The sequence below is a fragment of the Protopterus annectens genome, chromosome 17.part0 (assembly GCF_019279795.1).
Source record: "Protopterus annectens isolate FY-2018-M chromosome 17.part0, PAN1.0, whole genome shotgun sequence".
NCBI classification, from domain to species: Eukaryota; Metazoa; Chordata; order Ceratodontiformes; family Protopteridae; genus Protopterus; species Protopterus annectens.
The window spans coordinates 808,844,262-808,862,525 of record NC_056751.1 but is presented as its reverse complement, the minus strand read 5'-3'; positions in this window follow the sequence as shown (position 1 = coordinate 808,862,525).

The window sequence follows — 18,264 nt, the reverse complement described above, 5'->3', positions numbered from 1 at the left end:
CAAATATACCATCTCCAACTGTATATGGGTCAGGTAGCCAACCCAGTACTCTGATATGGTCTGTACACATCACACATATTTCCAACCACTAAGGGTTAATTGTCTATACATTCATTCCATCTATTAATGCACAGTTCACTTACTATCTCTATCATGCATGTGTGTTCAAGTATTACTGTAGTCTTGTATAACACTCTACTTCTATTACCAGGTCACAGTTTTTTAGCAGGTGGTCTCTAGGCACATATCAGTCAATCAATACTCAGCAGTGGCTCAGTAGCTCAGTTTGATAAATGCTAGGTATGACGTACATTTTATCACACACAGACAGAGATTCAAAGCCAGGGACAAGTACTACCACATATTTATAGAAGCAGTTATATATTATTACCAGATATTCTTCCCACAGGAATTACAGGTAAATAAATGGATGTAGTAGCTGTTCAAATGGGTTACTAATTTGTGTATCCAGCTGTACCAGAGTGTAAGCAGCATTGCTCAGCAAGGTTATAAGACTTCAGTAAATAAAACGTCACCAAGTACACTACTAATACAAGTTAATAAAACAAAACTGTTTAGTCTTGGTATGGCAGTATTCCTGGTGTGTCTGTGAATGTCTGCTGATAGTTTAACCCCATGCCTGCCAAGGATGGTATGATAATTGTAAACTCTTTGTAATGTTCAAGATACATGTCTCTCAAGTGTCACACTCTCATGGACTGTGATCACTGTTGCCAAACCCCTTGGATACAGATTTAGCATCCACTTGATTTATGGCAATAGCACACTCACACTACATCAGTCCACAGTACACCTTGCTAGTCATCTATGTTCCTCTGACATGTAATAGCCCCTTGTAGTTGTGTACCTTTAGGTGTTACAGCTTGACCCATACTGTCCTATGCAGATAGCTTGAGAGGTATGTAGATGTGACAGAAGCTATAGGGGTTTGTATACATAAAGTAAGGGCAGAGCTGTAGAGTATAGAAGAGTACTGTTACAAACAATATAGCCTATACCGGTAGTAATGGAATGTCTTTCTCTCTCCCTCCACCCCTTATTTGCATAATAATTTATTATTGTTATACATCGGGTATGGTTTACTTTTAACATATGTTGTTATCAAAACCTTATGTTGGGCCTTGTGTTTTATTATTGTTATATATTACAATGGTTGCATACAAACATACCCTGTTAAATTACCTATGATACTGGCCTTATGCCGTAAATGTTACTGGCATACTGTTACAATACTGACTGTCATCCCACTTTTTGTTGTGTTCCATATGCTATGCAATGTTATGTTATGTGCAACATCCTGGCATGCTGTTATAACTAATGTTTAAATGTTCTGTTCATTACTAACCTATACACTTTGAAAAACCTCAATCTCATAGGTCAACTGGGTAGGCCAGTTCCTGGTGATCCACCTACTCTACTTCATCCGGCCATGGCACCAACCTGGTGTTACCCCCTGCGCTGGTCCTGCATAGCCTACATGTGGAACCAGTTCAGGGAATGGGGCCTGTCCCCCCCTGGGAGCAGGAACTGGGAGGAAGTTGTCACCCAGCAACAGCTACCAGTGATGGTGTGCAGGATCATGCACTGTGGGTTTGACGATCGGCTGTGCCAGATTGAGGGCTGACTGGCCAACCTGGAGGTGCAAGCTGGCCCTGGCACCCAGGCTCCAGCACAGCCACCTTTGGGGCAGTGAAGGAGCAGTGGTGACTGCCCATGGGTGGGGAGCTTGGTCTCATTGCTGCTGTCTGGGGGCACATGGCTGTCCAATTCTGCAACACCCTCCCAGTCGAAGGTGTTTCCCCCCTCATGCGTCATACACCTCCCCTGTATGCTGTCTTGTCTGTTTGCAAATGCAATCTTTCCTACCCAACTTACTTTCCCACATGTACCTATATCCCTTCCCCAACATTCCACTCTCACCTTAAAAAAAAAAAAAAAAAGGCATCTGTCCCACAAAAATATCGCCCCATACATAGCTCTCCATTTTGGCCCAACATACACTGCACACATTCAATCATTTCATCAATTAATCAACAAAGTTATGTCACCCACACCCCTCCCTCTGGGATGTGAGACTCCAAATTCCAAATTCTCTACAACCTATGCAGCTGTTGTTGTACAAGAAATGGAGAGCTATGGTCCTTTCCTACAACCATCCTGCAAATCCCTACCTGCCTTTCACATTGTTTCCCCCCTACTTGCCCCCATTTCACCACTTCCCTATCACACTTTTTTTCTTCTCTTTTTTTGGAATTAGTGTGGGTTTAAGCAGAGGTAAGTGGCATGGCACATCGTGCCACACTGCTTAAACCTGCTTAAACCTGCTTAAATCACCTTCTGTTTTACTGACATTGTTAGGCATATCTGCAAAATAATCACCCCTGCCAGGTCTTGAACCAAGGACCCTATCAACTACAGCATAGTGCATTAGCCCACTAGGCCAATCAGCTCTGAAGTAAAGCAGATGTTTCCATAAACATATCCTGGTTGCCAATGACACACTGCTTGTACATATAATGGGAAAATTGACAGTGCACTTGGGACTGTGATGCAGAAACCAAACCAGTACACAGCCAAATAAATACTGATGGATGTACGTGAAGCATATGATATCAGGTATAGCTGACAACTGCACAGACTGTTGCAGAATGTCCACAGTTGTGCCACCTACTTTTGGCATGGTTGTCACAAAACCTAGTCTGTGTGCTGAAGTACTGGGAAGTCAGTACAGATTAGAGTTAGAAAATCATGATGGACACTTCAGTGTCACACGTCATACCCATCTGAATACACATGCTTATGTGAATCATGTGTAACAGACTGTATGCATGCACATATATCCTGCAAAAATCACCTGCTGTAGTATTAACTCAGTAGCTTAATCTACATTCTTAGAATGTTGTATATTTTGCCACCCACTGTCATGGGTTCAATTCCAGTCTGTTTTACTTCAAGTACATGCTTGTAAATACAACAAATAAATGACTGAGTCCTGCAATTTTCAGCAGAACCCATTGCTGCTACTGAATTCACTGCTACCCATGTTAGCACATTAAAGGTCTGTAGGTGGGGACACACTGCACAAATATGTATAGGCTTCCTAAATGTCACCTGCCACTCTCTGAATGGCAATATTACATAACATATGTACCCAAAGCACATGCCTCACCTGGACTGTTATGGGTACCCTCACCCTGGCTGTGCTGTAATGACAGAGCTGACACTGCTCCCTCACTGACATATACAGCTTGCTGTCCTCCAATGTGTTTACACTCTGCAGTATAACTACTGGGTAAAATGCAGCAGCTGCAGCCTGCAAAATATGCATCAGTATGCTGAGCTACCTGCTACAGACCTACCATACCTCACAACCACCTAGAACAAGGGATCCACACAACACCCATACATAAAGGGGTGGAGGGCAAAGCTGAAGTGACAGGGACATGTGTCATATTCTGCCCCTAAAAACATACAGAGCTTATAGACTAGCAGCTACTGCAGCAGCAGGCATATTCTGATGCATATGACATATGACACTCAAATCTGTCTCCCCCCCTTACTGACCTCAACCCACATTGTTTAACACTAAATTGCCACATAATCAGAAAGTCTTTTCACAGTAGCCAAATATAGCATGCAAAACTGTGGACATACCATATAAATCCCAACAGTGGATTGTATTTCTACCTACCTTCTGTGATGCTGTAGTCTCCACACCTCGATAATGTTCATCTCACAGACTAGGAAAGGGACCAAGGCCTACATGAAGACCTTAAATATAGCACTGCTGTGCCATGCCATTGGCTAATGAAAGTGCAACCCAGCTGTTCTGGATGCAATTAGCAAGTCTGAGCCACATATTAGTGCACAGGCAATCACCTGTTCATGAACGTTACCTACAAAATGCAAGCAGCTGCCTATGGTAAACAGGTCTGTGACTTTCTTTACAAAAACACTGCACTATCACAATCATTATTCTTCAGGATTTCTGCAGAACAAGAAGTACAGTACCCTACCAGGTATGTAGTAGATGTCCCCATGTAATGGGATGCAGATGGGAGGATGCAGTTATGGGGATAGGGATTACAACAGTAGGCCTATAGTACATATTTTGGAATGACATGTTGCTGATAGTCAGATGTCCAGCACCTACATGCTTCCCTGTCAGTTCTGCCAGCTGTGATGTACATCAAAGCTCTGGCCATCTGAGTCCTGTCTACAATGGTCACCTCCTGTACAAATGCTACTGGACTGTGTGTTAGACAATAGTGACAGTAAGTAATGGTAGAGACAGCTGGCATATCACATGATGCACTGTCATTCAGCTCCTCTCAGTCTATGAATGTCATACAGAAATAGGTCAAACATTGTACAGTTGTCTCTGACTGTCCCTGATGTACTCTGGCTAGGTCACTGTGTACTTGACATCCATATCTCAGTGCTTGAGAGCTATGGCTGGCATACCTGGTGACCCCCACAGCGGATCTTCAAGTCATAGCCAGTAGCATTGGGGGGGCACAGGCCCAACCTCAGTGACAGAGTGTACATGTTGAGCTTACAAAGTAAGGGAATGAATACTGTAACAGCTATTACTGTACCATAACTGTTTTCTGAGGGTTCTGGCATGTGACAGCCAGATTCCCCACAGTATGAGAACAACCATTACGTATTATCCAACCATTTGCCGGACATCCACATTTGTCTGGCAGAGTGTACACATATATCGGGCATATGTACACATTCCACAAACATCTGTGTACTGCAGATGTCGGACACCTACAGTGATGATACCTTACAGCACGTTTGCAGTGCTGTCTGTCATTGTGTCACACAGATGTTGCTGGACTGTCCACATTTACTTGTAGTAATACTCACCTGTTTGTCGGATGATGGCTGTATGACATGCTACTGGGACATCGCCCATAGGGGACACACCACAGTAGACATCATTTATGGGAGTGGAGACATAACAACACAGTCCATCACAGCACACAGAGCCATAACCAATATTCATAGGATCATAGGGTCATAGGAGGTTACTAGCCTATTGGCCCTGAGACCCTTATAAGCCTAGCTAAGAGTTTAGCCCATGTTTATCCAAGTCAGCACCTTATGCCCCAGTCCAACAGGGACACAGGTGGAATCCCAAGGGGGTATTTCCTCTTTCCCATCCAGTTATCCAGGTTGTGCTTGAAAAGGAGTAAAGAGATACTCTTGTTGATGTGGAGAGAGAGTGTATTCCACAAATGGGGGAGTCTCTGGGACACAAATCAGTCCCACCAACACGTCCTGTTGATATCACAGACCAGGTTGAGGGCACACATGTGGATCACTTGAGTGCAGCTTGACTTGCGGGTATGCAGCAGTCCCATCAAGGTGAGCTCTGTGATCGCCTTGTATGCCAGACAGAGGTCACCTCTGAGGGGTCTGTAATGAAACTGAGTAGAGTGATAGGGCTTTAGCCTATCTGTGTGTGGCAGATGTTTGAGGCCCTGGATTCTCCTGTTGAGGAGCCTCTGTGGTCTCTCCAGCTGCTGCATGTGCTTTGTGAGGTATATGCCAAAAGGGGCATTGTACTCAAAAATGGACCTTATAAGGGAAGAATACAAGGATGTTATGACCTCCTCATCCCTGGATGACATACCCTTAGTGATGAGGTTGGCCATGTAGAAGGCTTTCCGTACAACAGAAGCAACATGTTGGTCAAAAGACAGGTTGCTGTGTTCCCAAATCCCTCACAACTGATTGCATGCTTAGGATGTTGTTATGAATGTGATAATGTGTGGGGACATCACTCTCCCCAAAGGGGATGAAGATGCAGTTTGTAGTATTCAGCATGAGGCCATGTTTCTGGCACCAGTCATTTGTCTGAGTGAGACCCTCTTGCAGGATGTCCCCATCACTAGGGGATTTAGTGACAGCACCCTGCATGCAGTCATCTGCAAACTTGGTCAGCCATAACCCACTAGTTTTGTCCTGCACCTCAGAAATGTATATCCCAAATAACAGAGGCCCCAAGACAGAACCCTGGGGTACACTGCTTGTTACAGGTGTACTGCTTGAGGTGGCTTCCCCTATTTTAACTAGGTGGGTTCTCTTAGTGCACCAGTTTGCTACCCATCTGCTAACATACAGATTGATGCCTGGCTGAGAGAGTTTATTTATTATGGCTAAGCGGGGGAATAGTGTTGAATGCTTTGGCCAGGTCAAGGTATGTGGTGTGCACTGTCTTCCCCTCGTCCATGGCTTCAGTGACTGTCACAAAGAAATCGACCAAATTTAACAGATATGATTTTTCCTAACAAAGCCAAATTATGTGGGATCGAGTGTTTGGAATTTGTCACTGTCCTTGTTAATGAGGTCCATGATAATCCATTCCATGACCTTGCAAATCAGGCTAGTTTGGGTGATGGGTCTATAATTTCCCAGATCGTTGGAAGCTCCACCTTTGTGCAAAGGGTTAACAGTAGCTGTCCTCCACTCACCTGGAAAGAAGGCAGTACTCAGCGTTTGGTTGAATAGAGTGCCTAATGGTGCTGCAAGATCCTGCCTGAGTTCATGTAGGATGCAGCCTGTGATGTTACTGGGTCCCATGGAGGCTGTATTTTTTTACCTTTCAGAGAGCAGTGATGATCTGGTCCCTAGATGTAAGGGGAAGGGGGCAGGTACAGGAGTTGTCCTGATCTACTGATGGGGGAAGAGGGGTGACGTTTTCACTGAATCTGTCAGCCAGCAAGTTTGCTGTATGTACAGCATTTATTTATTTATTTATTTATTTATTTCAGTTTGATGACCGGGGAAGTCCACTGGGCCTAAAAAGAGCCTGCTTTCAGTGGAGGCCCGGGGAGAAAAGCTTTAGTATATACACATACAAAGCAAAGAAGTCATACAGCTTTATGCAGCATTCTACAGTAAAAAAAAATTTACATTCTACAATAATAATAATAAAATCTAGCAAATGTACAGTCTAAGGGTCATTAACAGTGAATTACAATTGAGGACGAGAAATTGTTGGAAATAAACTATTAATGAAATCTGGAGGTTAAGGAGGAGTAGGAGGGCAAATTATGTCAGTGCAGAGATGATGCAAAGAGTTAATAGGTGGGTTTTTATATAGGAGGGTCCTATGTGGGGAAGGAGCAGGGGCATTCCCACTTTTAAGATAGTAGGAATGGAGGAGGGATTTAAAGTTAGAGTGGTTATGAGTATTTCTAAGGGCAGAAGGAAGAGAGTTCCATAGCTTAGATAAGGAGCAGGATAGCAGAGAGTGTCCAGGTGGCCTTAAAGGTTTGTAAATTTTGAGCAGGTTCTGATTTTCTGACTTAAGTGAGCGATTATGAATATAGGAGGTTACGGAGTTGGAGAGAGAGAGGAACAGGAGAATGGATTAAATATGAGCTTATGGGAAGTGGTGAGTTTAAGGAGGTTCAGATATTTGGGAAGCTCGAGCCATTGCAATGAGTGGAGGGACAGGCAGTGAAGGGATGAGTTCCTAGAGCTGGTGGGGAATTTGCAGATTTTACTGTAGCAGGCTTCTAATTTAGTTTGAAGGCCGAGCTGAAGATTCAAGAACAGAGGAGCGCCATACATTAGGGAGGGGGGAAGGTATGTGGAGGCGAGGATCTTTCTGGCGGAGGAGTTGAGATAACGGGTATGCCTATATAGGAGTCCTAATTTTTGATGTTTTTTTTATGTTAGTTGGGATGTGGATATCGAATTTTAGATGTTCAATAATGATGTTGAGCAGTTTGGTATTTGGAACAATTTCAATGAGGGTGTTATTCTGGCTTATGATCTTAAAAGAGTTTTTATCAATGGGGGAGTGTTTAGATGGGGAAAAATCATTAATTTGGTTTTATTGACATTAAGGGCTAGGTGGTTGTTTTGCATCCAGGTTTCAGTATTTGAGAAAGCTGACTGGGTTATCTGCGGAAGGTTGGAAGGGATGTCAGCTGAGCAGATGATTGCTGAATCATCTGCATACTCTATTAGTGTACAATTGGATATGGAGTGGTAAAAGCTGTTGATGAATATATTGAAAAGTAAGGGGCCAAGGACAAAACCTTGGGGTACCACAGTAGGGGTGTATAGAAAGGAAGAGCTAGAATGTTTCCATTTAACAGCTTTTTGGAAAGATAGCTGGTGAACCAAGCTATGGTGGAAGGGGAGACATTGAAGGAGTAGAACTGTGATAGGAGTGTAGGGTGGGAGAAGGTATTGAAGGCTGGGGAAAGGTCTAGGAACAGGGTTGATATGATTTTGCTGGAGTCATGAGCATGGTTAATGGACTCAAGGAAGATGAGGAATGCAGTGATGGTACTGACGGGACAGAATCCATATTGTATGGGGATTAGGAGGTTGCTTTGTATTAGATATGGCATCAGTTGTGAGTGAATACATTTTCCAGGACTTTTGAGAGTAGGGAAAGTATGGCAGTAGGAAGGAAATTAGTGGTGTCAGTGATTTTACTGCCTTTATGGAGTGGGATGATGAATGCTTGTTTCCAAAGTGAGCTATTTATAGTAGTACTATACCACTATAAATATAATATACACATATTTGTATATGTGGTGTCCTTGACCACCACTTATCAGCAGATCTGGGTGCTTCCTTTGAGGTTGCAGACATATGTGAAGAAGGACTTATGACTGTCTTTAATAGATGTCTCCAATTTGGACTCATAGTTTGCTTAGGAGGATTTCAGTAGTGAACGTATTTGCTTGTTCAGGCTAAGGAGACATTGCTTCCAATTGGGTACCTGCTCCTTCTTTGTCTTGGACAGTGATGTTTTCCTTTTGTTATAGAGTTTATTTATTGTAGATGTCCACCAGACAGGTATATTTATCTTTGCAATATATATATATATATATATATGCTGGTATAGTGCCATGGTGTACTTTTGGATATTGGTGCCAGTTCCTACAGAGGGGGAAGGGACTGTGAATCTGTTTATACCATCCCACAGGAGGCTGTAAGCAACTTTGTTAGATGGGTATTGTGGGAGATGGTGAGTTCAAAAGTGACCACTTTATGATCAGATTGGAGGATGATACTGTAGGGATGCTGCAGTGGTTACTCATGTTGTTAATACCATGTCCAAGACATTTTCACTTCTTGTGGGGGTATTATCTAGCTATTCAAAGGTGTTTGCATTGACAATATCAATGAATCTCTGGGCATTTGTGTTCTGGCATAAGCAGTTCTTCCAATCTATGTTTGGGTAGTTAAAGTCACCCAGGATCAGGGTAAAGGGTTGAAGTCTGATACAGTTGAACAGGTCCATATAGACAGAATGGCCACATTCAGTCAGATTTGGGGGCCGGTAGCTAGGTATAATTTGAATAGGGGTTTTGTCAATGGTTAACTGCACCTTGAGTGTCCCATGTGAGTCATACTGTTTGACCAGCCTGGAGTTGTGTATGTCTTTGATAGATATTGATACTCAACCTCCTTTGGCTTTGCTGCCCACAGTTTGGGGTCTGAATGTATGACAGGATGGGTAACCAGGTAAGGGTAAGGTGCTCTCTGCAGCTGTGAACCAGGTCTCTGTGACTGCATAGATGTCAGCATTTTCCAGGGTTAAGACTGTTTACAATATGTGCAGTTTCTTGTTTAGACTCCTAGCATTTAGCAGCATGACTTTAAGTTGTGTGTTGTTGACATTTTTGTGTTGGTAGTTTTACCATCATCAGTTGTCCTAAAAAAGGCACTATGGGGAGGCAAGAACCTTTGCCAGAAGCCTGAAGCCAAGGTGAGACAGATGCATGCATGTCTGGCAAACATCATGATCCGTCGATCATAGGTCACTCCACAACAAGTACAAATATGACTCTGTCATTGTCCATGTTGGTGTGTATGACCTGAGACATACCTCCCTGGACTACATGAAAAGAGACATGGAGGATCTCTCCGATCTTGTAGCCCAAACAGGTATGACCCTAGCCCTGAGTAGCATCCTGCCATCACCCAGAATGATACCACAGTACAAGGACAAAATGATTGACTTTAACAATTGGCTAAGCTTCTGGTGTCATTCTAAGGGAATCCAGTATCTGTCTGCCTGGGATGACATGATCGACAGACCATGCTGCTTTTCCAGAGATGGCCTGCACCTGTCGCCCTTGGGATTCCGGATACTGGCAAAGGCTCTTGCCACCCCTATAGTGCCTTTTTAGGCAAGGTTCAAATGACAAATTCACCACCATAACAGGTACAAGCAAGCAAAATCTGAGGGTAATGCTACTCAATGCTAGAAGTCTAAACCTCAAAATGCACTCACTCGAGGCACTCCTTAAAATGGAGAGCATTGACATCTGTGCAGTCACAGAGACCTGGGTCAAAGGTCCAGAGAGCACTCCTGTATTACCAGGCTATAATTCATACCACACCCTTCGGCCACCAAACCTGGACTGAAACACTAAACGTGGAGGCGTGTCCATATTCATTAAGGATATCCACACCTCCAAGCTAGTTGCTCAGCATAATGCATCCGAGATTATCCAAGGTCAACTAACTGTAGGCAAAACCACAATCCAAATTGTAGCTTGCTACAGACCCCCCACCATGCCCCAGGATTCCCACTCCTCTTTTCTTGATACACTGGAAAATATTAAGGTACAACCCAACACTCTAATAATGGGTGATTTCAACTACCCTACCATTAACTGGGAAAACTACTCATGTACCAACTCCTTTGCTCAATGTTTTCTGGAAATCATCAATTCCAACGCCTTGGATCAACTTATCCACACCCCCACCAGGGGCAGCAATATCCTAGACCTGGTCATCACCAACATGGGTGACCGGTGTTCCATACAAGAGGTCAGCTCCTTGTTGGTCAGATCCGACCACAAGCTAATCGCCCTAGACATCCACATCCCGCTCCCACCCCTCATTAGGAAAACAACCGTAAAATATTTCTCCAAAGCCAACTTCACGCTTCTTAAGGCAGAAGTGGCAAACTTCATGACACCCATGCAGATGGATAATAGAGGTACAACTGCTGAATCCTACACAAATGCACATTATAAGCACTTACACAAGTGCATGGATCGTGCTAAACAGAACCAAGATGCTATCCTCCAAAAAAAGGAAGCCAATCTGGTGGTCTTCTGCCATAAACAAACTCTACAACAGAAGAAAGAAACTGTTGCAAAAAAAGAGTAAAATCCCACGATTGGAGGAACTCCCTGGTCAGCCAAAGTAAGAAGCTGAGATTCCTCATAAAATCCTCCAAAGCTAGTTATGAAAACAAAATTGCCACTGATTCTAAAGACAACCACAAAGCATTATATAGCTATGTCAAGAATCTCAATGGCAACACTCAGATCTGCTCTGAGTTACAGCACAATGACACTAAATATACAGAACCAACTGATATTGCCAACATCCTGGCAGATAGGTTTAGTGCTAACTTTACCCCCCTCTCACCCCCTAAAGAGCCCATCTTTATACTGGAAGAATGCAAAGTTCCTGTAATCACGGCTGCACAGGTAAAAACCTCACTCTCCAAAGCCAAGAACACAGTATCCATGGAACCTGATAACATCCCAGGCTGCGTTCTACATGAACTACAGAATTAACTGGCACCCCACCTAAGTACCATGTTCAATCATAGCCTCACCTCAGGCTTTGTGCCCATTGAATGGCGCACCACGATGGTTATCCCACTCCACAAAGGGGGGGGGGCCACAACAGACCCCGGGAACTACCGCCCCATTAGCCTGACGAGCCTGGTCTGCAAGGCCATGGAATGTATCATCATGGAACTCATAAACAAAGACATTGGAGATCACCAAACTCTGGACCCCACACAGTTCGGGTTTGTAAAAGGCAGATCATGTCTCCTAAACCTGATAAACTTCTTTGAAGTAGTCACCAAAGCCATAGATGAGGGTAAGGTGGTCCACACAGCCAGCCTATCTAGATCTCGACAAGGCATTCGACACCATCCCCCACTCTGGAATTATAGATAAACTCACTAAACTAGGCATACATCCCTATATCACAAAATGGGTTGCCAACTGGCTTACTGACAGAACCCACACTGTGAAAGTAGCAGACTCCAAATCAGACTTCAGACCAGTGACAAGTGGAGTACCACAGGGTTCAGTCCTGGGTCCTCTCCTGTTTGGTATCTACTTCTCTGAAGTACAGGCTAACACAGAAACTCTTTGGCTAACTAAATTCACAGATGACTGCAAACTAGGAGCCATAATTGAAACTTCTAATGATGTGGACATCCTACAAAAGGGCTTCACTGAGACAGATGCCTGGTGTCAAAGCCATGGTCACAAGCTCAATGCCAAAAAGTGCATAGTCATCCTCTTTGGTAAAAACTCTGTACCCATGAAGTGCCACATAGGTGGTAGTCTACTTAACACTGAAAGTGTGATAAGAGACCTTGGGACACAGGTGGACAGTAGTCTCTCCTTTGATAATCACATTGCCACAGTGGTCAGGAAACCCTTCTACGTGGCACACCTCATCATAAAAGGTTTCTCATCCAGAAAAAAAGAGGTTATTGTTCCCCTCTACTCATCACTCATTAGACTCATTATAAAGTACAATGCCCCTTTTGGTATGCACCTCACAAGACATCTACAACAACTGGACAGGCCACAAAAATACCTCACAAAGAGGATTACTGGCCTCAAACAGATGCCTGACACAGACCATCTCAAAAAACTCCAGCTTTACTCTGTCGCATATCACCTACTCAGAGACAATCTCTGCCTAACATACAAAGCTATGTCAAACCCAGAGCTGTTGGACATGCTCCACTTAAAGAAATCCCAATCCCTCCGAGCTACATGCTCTAGGGACTTAACTCATTCCCTCCAGTAGAGCTCTTTTGAGTGTGTACCTTTAACTCCTAGTGGGCATGGCTTCAGCATTTAAAAATTGAAGTTATCACCTTACATTTTTAACAAATACCCATTGATAGAGGTCATTTAAACCTTGTCACCACAATAAATAGAACATGCTGGAGGGATAGATTCCTGTCCCAGAGACTTCCCATACTCTGGAACAGACTACCTATCTATGTCAAACAGAGCTCTTCATTAGCACTCTTCAAGAAAAATCTTGATGATTGGATGGGTAATAGGAAATTCACCCCAGGGATCACTTCTGTGGTTCTGCTTGACAGGGGCACAGGAAAATAATTTTCTTAGGTGGCGAAAGCCAGGGTACCTTTTTGGCTAGGCTTGTATTGGCTGTAGGGCCAATAGCCTAGTACCTACCTATGAACCTATGAACCTATATCTTCCCTGTCTGTCAGGTACTGGATCCCACTGGACTGGCAACTGAAACTAAGGCAATTGTTAAAAAGTCAATAATTTCCAGTTTGTATTGAGGCATCATTCTGGGTGATGGCAGCATGCTGCTTAAGGCCAGGGACATACTTGCCTGGCACACATAATCAGTGAGCTCAATCATGTCTCTTTTCATATAGTTCAGGGAGGTACGTTTCAGATCATTCATGCCAACATGTACTATGACACAGTCATAACAGTACTTGTAGTTGAGAGTCATCAGTGAGTATGTGATATGGCACATTCTGGCACCTAGCAGACAACTAACTGTAACTTTCTCCTTATCCATCCTGGTGAGAGGCTCATCTGTGTGTCTCACAATGGAGTCTCCTATGACTAATATATTGGGTTTATGGTAAAGCCTTAGTGGCTGTGAGACACAGGTGTGTGAACTATGCATGGCATGTAGTGTGGAGGGCTGTGAAGATCGCATGTGTGTATGCTTCAGAGGTTTCCTTTTTTGGGTATGTGTATGTTGAGAACCTCCACATAGGTCGGTGTGTGTTGTGTAGGTGAGTGTGATGTTTGAGGTGTAGTGATTGTGTTGATGACCTTTTTGGTGTCAGGTATACTGGCTTGAGAGAGAGCATGGAATCTAGGTTTCTAATGTAATTGCATCTCTCACAAATTGTGTACCTAGGTGGTGGTAGTAGATGGTTGTCCATGTACATGAGGCAGTTGCTACACTGTGTCAGGATGCCCACATCAACTAGACTGGTAGGAAAAACTGTAGGACATTGTCCATCCATATTTGTCAGAATCTGAGAGAGAAAGGCCAGGGAAACCTAAGGGGTGGGCCTAAAGCCCAAGTGCTTAAACCAAATGTAAGAGGCTTACAATAATACTTACAATTTAGACAGGCTATAAACAGGCAGTAATAAATGCAACAGAAAAGAAGCAGTTGAACACTTTAGAGAACAAGCAGCAAGCAGCAGGAAAAAGCAAGATGAGCAGGAAAACAGAAGATGTATTGCCACTATGTTGATGATAGCCACATACATAGTGTGTTGATAGACGGCAGGGTATCATGTGGTAGTTACCAGAGGATAGTGCTGGCCACTTAGGATGTGCAGATTGTGTACATAGTGGAGAGCAATGCACGTGGTCCTGTGACATCTTCTCCTCTTCTTGCCTTTTAGACACCATGTACAATGGAGGAACCCACCTTTTCCTGCTGCTACAAACAATGTGATAGTGGATGGCCTTAGACTCCATCACAACATACTGCTTTCTAGGAGTCGCCAGAATTGGGAGCAGTGAGCTGCACTGTGGGCTGACCTCATCACATCCGTAAACCAAGTAGGGCTACAGGAAAGAAGCTATGAGTAGGTCCAACACAAGGCCATGGATATGATAAATGCTGCATGGCAAAGGCGGCTGCTGTGGCCAGGGACCGTGCTGCCACCAGTGGACGGCTTGCAGCTGAACAACCACTCTTGGGCACAGAGGAGTTCCTGACAAACCTGGCATCAACCACCAGCTCCCAAGCATCCATCACCCCATACATCATGGAAATGGGTGGCACAGCTTCCACAGCAGAGGAACATCCAGGTAAGCCTGCTGTGTTCATCACTGTAATACTGTAGCAGTCATTGTGGCAGCCTCTGCATACTAGGATACAGATGTTAGGTTAATCTGCATTTGGAATGGGGTTTGTTTGTAATGTCCACTTGTGTACACATACTCAGAATGTCAGCAATGTGGGCAGTATCAGAGTTCCTACTGAACATGTTGTTATACGCACATTATCCTATAACAATGCCACATTTGTGTTTGCTGACAATATCTCTCCCTCACATTTCCACAAGTACATTTGGTGTGGCCAGAGTCCAGCATCCTGTAGCTGATAAGTGTGAAACTGTTTTGGTATGGCTTACATATACCCTAAGAATGTTAAGGGCAGCCAGTTTGCCATAGATACAACTGTTGTGCTTAGCCAGAGTACAATAGTTGTATGTCTGGTCTTGGAGCAGTTCACTGCAGTGGATTGAATTGGTAATCCCAGTAGTGTATTTGCAGGAGCTGTAACATATTTACACTTATTTTTGTGAAGTGTATACAGTCTGCTACACAGGGAATAATAGTATGGTGAAGACAGGTGCACTGTGTTCTATATGTAGGTCCATCACATACACTGACTTATCGCTTATCTCACAGGTGTATAGTACTGGCAACATTAACCAGACGTAGATGCAGTGCATGTTATTAAGGGCCTGTCTTGTCTTTGTATGTTGTAGTCTGCATGTGTATTGTGCATGGGATCAGAAATAAGATGTGGTATGTATAATGCAGTTGTGGCACCTCACCTGTATGTGTGTGTGTGGCTCAGCAGACATAATAGTGCAGGTATTAATGTAGGTATGTTGTCTTCCTTCTCACAGGTGACCATGGGGGTAGGCATGTGTTCCCCTCACAACCTGATGTCAGTGTCTCATTGGACTCTGATGATGATGGTGGCCATAGTGAGGCACAAGTGGGGTTGGTGGCAGCTGAATCTGTCCCATGGGTTGACATCCAACTTCCTCCCCAAATGTCCTCACACACAGTTAGTATGCCCACACATACCCAGTTCCCTGTGGCCACAGATATTGGACAGAGTTTGGTGGCATCAAACAGGAGAGTGTGGTGACTATGGCATCAGTAACTGTAGACACTAGCCATAGCCAGACAGCTGGTGAGGTCCCACACAGGCAGATTGACAAAGGTGCTCAAAGGAGGACTGCTACCCATCCACCACTTGTCACAAGTGTCACATCATGAGTCACTCAAAACATATTTCAGGCCATGTGGAGGCACAGTCACTTTTCAAACGCAACACCAGATGGATGCTCAGGATCATGGATGCATAACTATCTGGCATCCATGACTCCATCAACAACATTGGTGACACCATGCATTGCTTCACTGATGTAGTGGACAAATGGTGGAGTGAGGAATTGTCAGTCCTTGACCGCTCATTATCTGTGCTAGAACATGTGGTGAGAGTAGGGCATCGGACATGTAGCCCTAGGTCAGCAACATCTGCTGAGAGTCCATGTCTTCATGCACACTCACACTCCCATAGTGGCAGTACCTCTAGCACCACAGAAGGGAGGATGCTCTCCACACCATGACATGGCAGGCCATGGATACGTGGTCCTGGGTGGTCCCATGATGGACATGGGCCTAGCAGACATCATCTGACACTGGGCATGGTGGTGCCAGTACCACTCCTGGCAGATCCAGTTCCTGTGTTTGTGGCCAGAGATGGTGAACTGTGCAGTCTGCCATGTACAATCCACTGCTGTCCAACATACCCACATGAAGGGCTAGCACATGGCTTGAGTGTGTATACACACACACTCATACATCAGTGTCACATGCAGGTCACCAACAACACACAGCACCTCTCTATGGCCCAGCTACCTCCACCCCTTCCCGACCCCCACACATGATGTCAACTGTTTGGCAGCACCTAGGGCTCTAGTACACCCACGCCACACCCTGTGCATTTGATGATACCTGTGCCACATCTCTGCTATCCATAACATCGATGCAGGGACATGCAAATATGTGTCTGATGCAAAAGGGTGACTATAGTACATTAAGTTACATTGTTTACTGTGGTTCTGTTATGCCATGTAAGATAAATCAGGAGTCAGGAAACACTGATGAAGGTTTATTTGACCTGAAAACTTTGTTCATAGATTCATAGGTTCATAGGTGTGTACTAGGCTAATGGCCCTGGAGCCTTTACAAGCCTAGCCCATAGGATTATCCTGGCATCATGCCACCTGACCTTAGATCCCAGTGCCTCTGTTGAGTAAAGCGACTGGAGTGATCCTTGGGGTGAAGTTTCTCTACTCCTGGGGTGAACTGTCTATTTCCCATCCACTCATCAATATTTCTCTTGAAGAGGGCCAGTGAGGTGATCTGCTTGACATGTATGGGAAGTCTGTTCCATAGCATGGGCAGTCTCTGGACTTGTCTTATGAACTTGTCCCTCCAGCATGTTTAGTTGATTGTGGTAATAAGGTTGAGGTCTCTGGAGCATGTGGTGTGGAGGGATTGGGATTTCTTTAGATGTAGCATTTCTAACAGAGCTGGGTCAAACATGGCTTTGTAAGTCAAGCAGAGATCGCCTCTAAGTAGGTGATATGAGACAGATAATAGTTGGATGTTTTAAGTCTGTCCATATAGGACAAATGTTTAAGGCCTAGGATCCTCTTTGTGAGGTACTTTTGTGGCCACTCCTGTTGTTGCAGGTGTTTTGTGAGGCACATGCCAAATGGGGCATTGTACTCAATGACTGGTCTAACGAGGGAAGAGTAGAGGGAGACAATGACCTTTTTCTTCCTGGATGCAAAACTCTTAGTAATGAGATGCCACACAGAAGGAATTTCTGACCACAGTGGCAATGTGGTGGTCAAAAGAGAGGTTGCTGTCAACCTGTGTTCCCAGATCTCTTATAATGCCTTCTGTGTTCAGCAGACTACTATTGATTTGGTAATTCATGGCAACCAGGTTTTTCCCAAAGGGGATGATGACACATTTTTTGGCAATGAGCTTAAGGCCATGGTTCTGACACCAGTCGCTGGTTTCAGTGAGACCTTTCTGTAGGATGTCAACATCACTTGGGGAGTTAATAATAGCTCCCAACTTGCAATCGCCTGTAAACTTTGTCAGCCAGAGTCCCTTCGTGTTGTCCTGGACTTCAGAGAAGTAGATACCAAACAGGAGAGGACCAAAGACTGAACCATGTGGGACTCCACTCATGACTGTTCAGCAGTCTGACTTGGAGTCAGTTACTTTTACACTGTGGGTTCTATCCATGAGCCAGCTTGCAACCCACCTAGTGATATAGGGGTTGATGCCTAGCATAGTGAGTTTTTCTGTGATTCCTGAGTGGGGAATTGTATCAAAGGCCTGGGACAGATCAAGGTAGGCT